The sequence below is a fragment of the Numenius arquata genome, chromosome 4, assembly GCF_964106895.1.
Source record: "Numenius arquata chromosome 4, bNumArq3.hap1.1, whole genome shotgun sequence".
NCBI lineage: Eukaryota > Metazoa > Chordata > Aves > Charadriiformes > Scolopacidae > Numenius > Numenius arquata.
In genome coordinates this window covers 16,385-24,760 of record NC_133579.1, presented here as the reverse complement: position 1 = coordinate 24,760, position 8,376 = coordinate 16,385, and positions in this window count along the sequence as shown.

The following is an 8,376-nucleotide window of genomic DNA, read 5'->3' as shown; positions in this document are numbered from 1 at the left end:
AGCCTGCTGGGCACAGCAGGGGGGGCCCAGCTTGTGACGGGGGCCAAGCCCCCCTGATCCTGTTGGCAGCTCCCGGGGTGGGGAAGACGTTTGGCCCCATCTCCTGCAGGCTCCCTACCTGTGCACAGCGGCTCCCGGTGGCTTGCAAGCTCTTGGGGCAGGGGAGCAGTGGCAGCCTGTCCCCATGGAGGGACGAGGCTGGGCTCTGCCTGCCCTGCGGCGCTTCCTCTGGCAGCCTGTGGGCCACCTGCAGGCGGGAGGAGGAGAAAGGGTGGGATGGAGGGGGCTGCCTTGGCACAACGGCCCCCACACTGACAGTGAGCCCAGCCCCCACACTGACAGTGAGCCCAGCCCTGGCACCAAGGGGGGCAGCTCCGTGCAGCCCCGTCCCACCACCTCCTGCCCAGTCCCTCACCTGGCACCTCTTCTGCTGCCTTGGCAGCCCCTTGTGGCGCTGGGAGTGGGCATTCGCTTCTTCATCCATTGGCATCTTCGGCGTCCTTGGCCGTAGATCTGCCGCTGGCACCTAGGGAAATTGCTGCTTCCAGAGGGAGCTGCTCTCCTGGGTGTGGGCATCCCAGGGCTCCCACTCCTTAAATACCCCACGGTCACCGTGGCCACCGACATCACAATGGTCTCTGGGCATGATGTGGTGACCCCATCACAGAGCCCTGGCGGTCGCCATGGAGATGCCCACGCCTGGTACCAGCTGTGTCCGGCTTTGCCATGGCTGTGACCCGGCTGGGACCAGCTGTGCCCGGTTGGGGCAGCCCCTGCTCCCCCGTCACGGAGGCCATGGCAGGCCCCAGCCAGCACCCCCCACAGCTGCCTCTGCAGAGCTCAGTCCTGGGGCCCTTCAGCAGCTCAGGGTGCCACCACCCTGGGGCTTGTCCCCAGGCCTTGCTCCTCTCTGGCTCCTGAAGGTGTGCCAGGGTTCCTGTGGGACACGTGGGTGTCCCCAAGTGCTTCAGTGGCTGCTCTGTAGCCTCAAGAGGCTGACAAAGTTACAGTAAGCTTTTACTTTCCTGAGAAGACTCAATACCTTAAAAGGATAATGTGAGGAAGGGTATCCCTACCACAGGGACCACCGAGGAGCTCACGCCTGCACAGGAGTGTTTTGCAAACACTGCAAAATTTAATACGCGTGTGCAAAAAAGGCTATTCAGTCATCCTAATGAACGTGTAAGCGCAGGTGGAGTTATGTATTAGGTAGGCGGAATAATGAGAATCTTTTGTGTATAAGTAATGGGTGAATGTCCCCGGTAAGGTGTGCTAGATTTGTGGATTTCCAGCTGGCACCTGACGTCAAATAAAGCAACATCTCTCTAAACTGCTGCTGCTTTTGAGAGCTTTTGTGTCAGGTAACGCTCTGAAGAACCTGATTTCTGCCTGGCTTTCAGCGGCGCGTTTCCCCGGCAGTGCGGTAGCATCTCTCTCGGGCAGTGCCGCCGGCCAGATGTCCCTCCTCCTTGGGTAGGAGAGAAAGCAGCCCCCGGTCAAATGACAACTGCGCGTTCTGGAGACGGAGAGCGCAACGGTGGGGGTTCGGAGCTGTGCCAGTTGAATTAGCGCCGAAGAAAAAGTCCGAGGCTTTTCTAGCGTGAGTATTTTTCTTGGCCGTATCTAAACGCGCGCAGAGCTTTCCAGCGGCAGGGAAAGGGAAGGGAGGAGGTGCTTCCCCCCAGCGGGCGGAGGGTTTGTTATGCTGTTAGGCTGAGAAGGTGTTGCAAGGGGCACGGGTCAGTCTGAATAGGGGCCTGAAGCACTGGGGTGGCTCTGGCTTTAGATTCCTACCGAGCTTTATGCTAAAGGTTTTTTTCCTTGGCAGAAGGTCAACTGCCACCATTTCTCCAGGGTCACCCTTTCTTCTGCCGCGACAGCACAGGACAGATGGGAAGGATCTGGAGTGCTCTGCAAGCACAAGGTACCTCTGCCATGGGCGTCTGCATTTTTCCTAAGGTCCTTGTAGTGTGGACTTTGAAGTTAATGTGAAGGATGTGCCAGCTCTTCTAAATTTTTTTTAGGAAATATTTTAGCGCAATTTCTGGAGCATGTTACAACCATGCAAAGCTTACTTCCCTGTGTTTATTTTCTCTTCCCGTAAGCATAATCTTTTTCTGGGCACTTACTTTTAAGTGATACTGGGAAAATACTTTTGTACTAAAAGAGGGGAAACTTGTAAGAGTTCAGGTGTTCAGAAGAAGCAGATGTTTCATGATAAAAGCTTTGTGCTTTTTCAGTTGATAACTTTTAAAAAGATCTTATGGTAGTAGTCAAAAACCTTAATGACATACTGGCATCTGTCCTAAAAGCCATCAAGGTTAAAGAAGAGACATGGACAAAACGGGACGAACCGGCGCCGCTTCTGCCTGTTTTCCAGGCTTTGCCACGAACCAAGGAGCATCATCAGCCTCGTCACTGGTGGCGGCGAGTCCTGAGGTGGCTTAGGTGAGTCGAGCCTTCCAGGAACGTCCGTTGTCCGTAGCCTACGGCGTGTCATTTGGACGTCAGTCGGAAGGAGGTTTCCCTTTCCGAAAGGGAACCGGTTTCTCGTGCCAAGCGGTCGCCTCTCCTGAAGTTCCCACGAGAGGGGATCCTCGGAGACGATGCGCTGGGCAGCAGAAGTCATCAGCGAGGAGACGTCGCGCGCTCTATTAAATAGGGACAAAAAGAAAGACGATGTCCTTCCAAAGGCCTGAGCGCGGCACCTCTTCCGACGGCCGATGGCATGGCCGGCCTTTGGGCTCTGGGTCCCCCGTAACAGCGGGGACACGGCCAAACCCTGTTCCTCTGCGTGTTCGGCACAGCCAAAAGCCTTGGCCGGTCCGCCGGTCGTTTTCGGTAGCCTGGTGGATCGCGGCACCGGGGATTGGATTTCCCCTCGCCAAAAAAGTAAAAGCATCTGGGGGATGTCTTTATCTCGCTGATTTTTCTGTGCTAAATTAAACTTTTTTTAAAAAGTTAAAATTGTATAATTTACAAACAGACTTGCATTGTTTAAAGTGCAACTGCCACATAGCTGTAGCACACAGTTTATTAGGTGCCCATAAGCAGTTAGGTATTTGTTGAACTTGTTTGCAAATAGAGGTGACTGCCTGTTACGCTGTTTTTCCCCCGATATTCTGAGGGTAAGCTCTGATGTACTTCATTTCTGTCTGGCTTCCAGTGGGGCGTTTCCCCGGCAGACCAGGGAGTGACACAAGAGCAGACGGAAAGGAAGAGGGAAAGAAGGAATACACGGGTTTATTTTCTGCTGTCGCACACTAATCTATAGTTTTTAAGGAGAAAAAGCCGGATTTGGGTGAATTCCCCTCCGGCCGCACGGCCCCGTTGCCACGGCAACGGCCCCGCGTCCCCGCCTGGGCGTCTTCCCCATGGCAACCGCTCCAGGGCGGATGGGGGGAGTTGGGCCAATCACAGTGCGGCCGCCGCGCTCCGATTGGTCGGATGCCCTTGCAGGGATGGTGAGCGGTGGAGATTGACGGCTGCGATAGGCCAATGGAGCGGGACTTCTCATTGAGGGGGCGGGCGGCAGCCAATAGGCGCGCGGCGTGGGCGGGCGGCAGCCAATAGGCGCGCGGCGTGGGCGGGCGCCTTCCGGAGGCGCTCCGGAAGCGGAGGGTGCGGGGGAAAATGGCCGCCAGCTCGAAGTGGGAGGGCGGCGGCACGGGTGGAAATCGGGACCTGACGTTTCTGAGGACGGGCGAGTCCTCGGCCGGGCTGGGCCCTCGGAGCCACCACGAACACGTCATGAGGCAGCTGGACCGCGTCAAGATGAGTGGGGGGCGGCGGGGGGCTTGAGGGCACTGTGAGGGGGGACGGGGTGGTCTTGGGGTCCCTCAAGGAGTGATGGGGCGGCCTGGAGTGGGGTTTGAGGAATAGTCTCTCTGAGGAGGAACAAGAGGGCTGAGGGAGCCCTTGGGGGGGACTGGGACTGAAGGAGGGTGACGGAGGCCCTAAGGAGAACTGAAATTCCCCTTTCAGTTTCAACAAGAGGGCAATGGGGAGCCTGAGGGGGAACAGGGAGGTTAAGCGTACCTTGAAGGCGGCTGGGGGGGCTGAGAATTTATGGGAGGACTGAGCGGGGATGCGGCAACGGGGGCCTGAGGGGGAGGTTGTAGGGAGCTGAGGAGGAACATGGGGAAGATGAGGGGGGGCCCTGCAGGTGTTGTAGTGGGGGTTAGCCTGAGGGGAGCCCTGAGCTGGGAGGTGTGGGGGGGTCCAGGCGCCTGGGGGACCCCTGTTTTGGGGGTCAGGGTGGCCTGAAGTGGGCCCTGAGTTGGAGGAGGGTGTGAAGAGGAGATGGGAATGGGCTAAGGGGGGGTCTTGGGGAGTGTTGGGTGGCTGGAGTGGAGGGAGTGTCGGGGGCTCCCCTGGCATTTGGGCGTAAAAATTGTTTGTTTTGAGGATGAAGTTGCCAGGAAAGCACGGAGCCCCAAGACTTGTGGGGCAATGGAAGCGCTGCCAAGGGACAGTGAGGACAAGCCACAACTTTGTGTTCTGGCACCTTGGGTGTGGGAGAAATTGGTGGATGTTTGGTTTTGACCCAGCCCTGGGAGAACGAAATAAGGTGCTTTTTGAGGATTAAGTTGCCAGGGAAGCCCGGACCCCCAGGGTATCCTGAAAAGTGGCTCTAGTGCAACTAAAGCTGCCAGTGAGTCAAAAAAATGCAAAGCTCTAGTGGCCTGTATCAACAACAGATGATGCCAAATGCTTTTTCTTCCACTCGGCAAACCTCCGTAAAAGAAGGTCTTTGCAAACCTCCATGAAAGAAGGAAGCTTTAGATTCCTACCCAGCTTTATGCTAAAGGGTTTTTTCCTTTCTCAGCAAAATGTCAATTGCCACCATTTCTGCATGGTCACCCTTTCTTCTGCCGTGACAGCACAGGACAGGTGGAAAGGATCCGGAGTGCTCTGCGCATACAGGGTACGTCTGTTACATGCGGCTGCATTTTTCCTAAGGTCTTTGTAGTTTGGATTTTGAAGTTAACATCAATAAGGTCTGTTCCGGAGCATAGAATCATAGAATCGTCCAGGTTGGAAGAGACCCTTGGGATCATCGAGTCCAACCATCTACTCTACACTACAAAGTACCCTACCCTATACCCTATACACTACCCTATACCATATCCCCCAACACCACATCTAAACGTCTCTTAAACACATCCAGGGATGGCGACTCAACCACCTCCCTGGGTAGCCTGTTCCAATGCCCGACCACTCCCTCTGTGAAAAATTCTTTCCTAATGTTCAGTCTAAACCTACCCTGTTGGAGCTTGAAGCCGTTCCCTCTCGTTCTGTCATTAGTTACCTGTGCCAAGAGACCAGCACCAGCCTCCCTACAGTGTCCTTTCAAGTAGCTGTAGAGAGTGATGAGGTCTCCCCTCAGCCTCCTCTTCCTCATACTAAACAGTCCCAGCTCCTTCAACCGCTCTTCATAGGATTTGTTTTCCATGGGCATGTTTTTTTGCATTGGCATGTTATGCCCATGCAAAGCTTATTTCCCTCTGCTCATTTTCTCTTCCTGAAAACATAATCTTCTCTTTCTGGGTGCTTACTAGTTGAATGATACCATGAAAATAATTTTGTAATAAAAGAGGGAAGAAACTGTTCATTAGAATGCAGATATTCAAAAGAAACAGACTTTATTTTCATGATGTAAGCTTTTTAGAATATCTTACAGAAGTACTCAAAAACTTTACTGAGGTACTGGCATCTGTCCTAAAAGCAATCAAGGTCAAAGAGGAGACATCAACTAAACAGGACAAACCAGTGTCGCTTCTGCGTGTTTTCCAGGCCTTGCCACGAAGCATCAGCAGCCTCGTCACGAGTGACGGCCAGTCCTGACGTGGCTTCCAAGAATGTCCTTTTTCCATAACCTACAGTGTGTAATTTTGATGTCAGTCAGAAGGAGATTCTCAGAAATGGAAATGTTTCTCATTCAGAGCAGTTGCCTTTTAGAATTTACAATCTGACTTGCATTGTTTAAACGGCAACTGCCAAATAGCTCTAGCAGACTGTTGATTAGGTGTACTTAAGCAGTTAGGTATTTGTTCTATGTGTTTAAAAAAAGAAGCGACTGAATGTTACAGGGTTTTCCCCTGCTCTTGAGGCGGAGTGCTCTGAAGAACTTGATTTCTGCCTGGCTTTCAGCGGCGCCTTTCCCCGGCAGTGCGGTAGCATCTCTTGGGCAGTGCCACCGGCCAGATGTCCCTCCTCGCTGGGTACCGCAAAAAAAACCCCCCATAGTCAAATGATAACTGTGTGTTTTGGAGACGGACAGTGCGATGGTATCAGTGCACAGCTGTGCAAGCTCAATTAATGCCAAAGGAAAATCAGACACTTTTATGGTATCAATATTTTTATTGAAAAGGTGTGTGCCTGTCTTTATATACATTCAGCATAAAGTGAATGACCGAGCTTTGTTCTTTATTATTCCTTGTGCTCTTCAAGGTTTTACCCTTCCCTCTCAGCTGCATTGACCGAGCCAGCGAGATGAGCAGCAGCAGCACTGGGTCTCTCAGCGTCATTCTGTCACGGCACAGCCTGATCCTGCCCCTCGCAGGGTGATCTCCCTGCACCGCGCTGGGAAGAAGGGGCTGGGTGTTTCCCTACACAAGACAGAGGGTTCACTGTTAGGCTGAGAAGGTGTTGCAAGTGGCACAGGTCAGTCTGAATAGGCACCTGAAGCGTCGGGATGGCTCCGGCTTTGGCAGGCCGTGCCGTCTTTGGAGCGGAGCTGTTTCCCCGCAATCCTCCTGTAGCTCAGCTCCTGTCCTGTCCCTCGGCCGGAGGGAATTCCTCTACTCTCTTCGGTGCTCTTTCGTTTGATGATGCTGATCTCCGGTTGGGGTTTGCTGTTTGTTTTGCAGGTGCCTCGTTGTCCGCGTCTCGTGCTGCTCGACAGATGCCCCGGCCCGGGTTTGCAGCCGGTGGTGGAGCCGCCTGAGGGGAAGGGGCCAGCCCTGGGTCTGGTCGTTTGCCACTGTCTTTTTGCGGTGAATAAAAAGGAGGGGTATTTGGGGAGTGATGATGTCATTTGGGGCCACCCCAGCGTCACCGAAGGGGGTGATGATGCGGCAGAGGAGCAGGTGACTTGGGGATGTGGGGTCACATAGGGTTTCCCCCCTAAAAGAGATGGGTCACAGCCCCAAAATGTCTGAAAAGTCATGGGGGGGGATTAAAAAATAACAAACCCTGTAAATATGAGTGTGAAGTGTTGAAATTGAGAACGCTCATTTATATATAGATGGAAAAATAGTATTTATGTATATAAAAGGAATTCAGAATAAAACCCTGTACCTCAAAGGATTAAAAAAAAATCTTATAAAAATATTTTTAAATACTTATAAACAGATATTAATGTCAAAATAGATGTCTAAGCAGATAGTTTAAGTAGGTATTTTACATAATAAGTGTTAATGTGTATGGTAATGTCAATGTGTAAGTCTAAGCCTAAACAGATATTCTATGTAAGTGTAAAAAAAAAATACCTTTTCCCTAAATCTGTTTACCCACGGGTCGGTCAGTGCGGAGGCGTAAACGCCTGTGCTGTAGATGGTTCCAGACTGCAAAGAGAGCCTATCGCTAGAAGGGATTTCCAAACTGGCCCTCCCCTCTGCTCTCTCTTGCCGGCGTCCAAGCGCTTTCAAAACCAGCCCCTTCCCCCGTTTCCCCTCCCGCCCTGGGGAGCTGGATCGGTGCAGCGGGACAGGAGGAAAAAAACCCAGCCCCGTTTTCCTGCAGGGACGCAAAGCTCCCCGATGTCTCTGTGGTGGATAAGGCGGCACCCCCGCCTGCCTTCCTGGACGCCGGCGGACTGGCTGCTGTCGCCCCCACGGCCCCCGGGGCCACGCGCAGAGCGCCGCAGCGTCCCTGGGGCTGGTTGCGGGGCGAACACCGGAGGTTTTTGGCGCCGAGGCGACGGCTGCGGCTGCCCGGACTGCGAGCGGGGACGGGGCAGAGAGCGGGAAGCGCTGCCCGCCGGTAAGTGGTCACGGTGCCCGGGTGGAGGGAAGCGGGCTGAGAGCAGTCACCGCTCATCGCCCCGGTGAGGTCTCAGACGGGGACAAGGAAGAGGGCGCGGGCACTGCCCAGCTGCCCGGTGCTTTCCGCCCGCTGCGGACCGGTCCGCAGCGATTTCTGGGCTGGCCGCCGTTTTCCCCCGGCCCCCTCCGGTTCCGGAGCGGCTCGGCCCGCCCATACCGCGCGCCCATTGGTCGCGGTGCCGGAAGCGGCGTCCGTCCTCTAGGAGCCCCCGTCCCATTGGTCGGTCGCGCCGTCAATCTCCAGCGCCTCCCAGTCCGGCCAATCGGAGCGCGGCAGGCGATCCGACCAATCGGACTGTGGCGGTCGCGCTGTGATTGGCTCATCCTC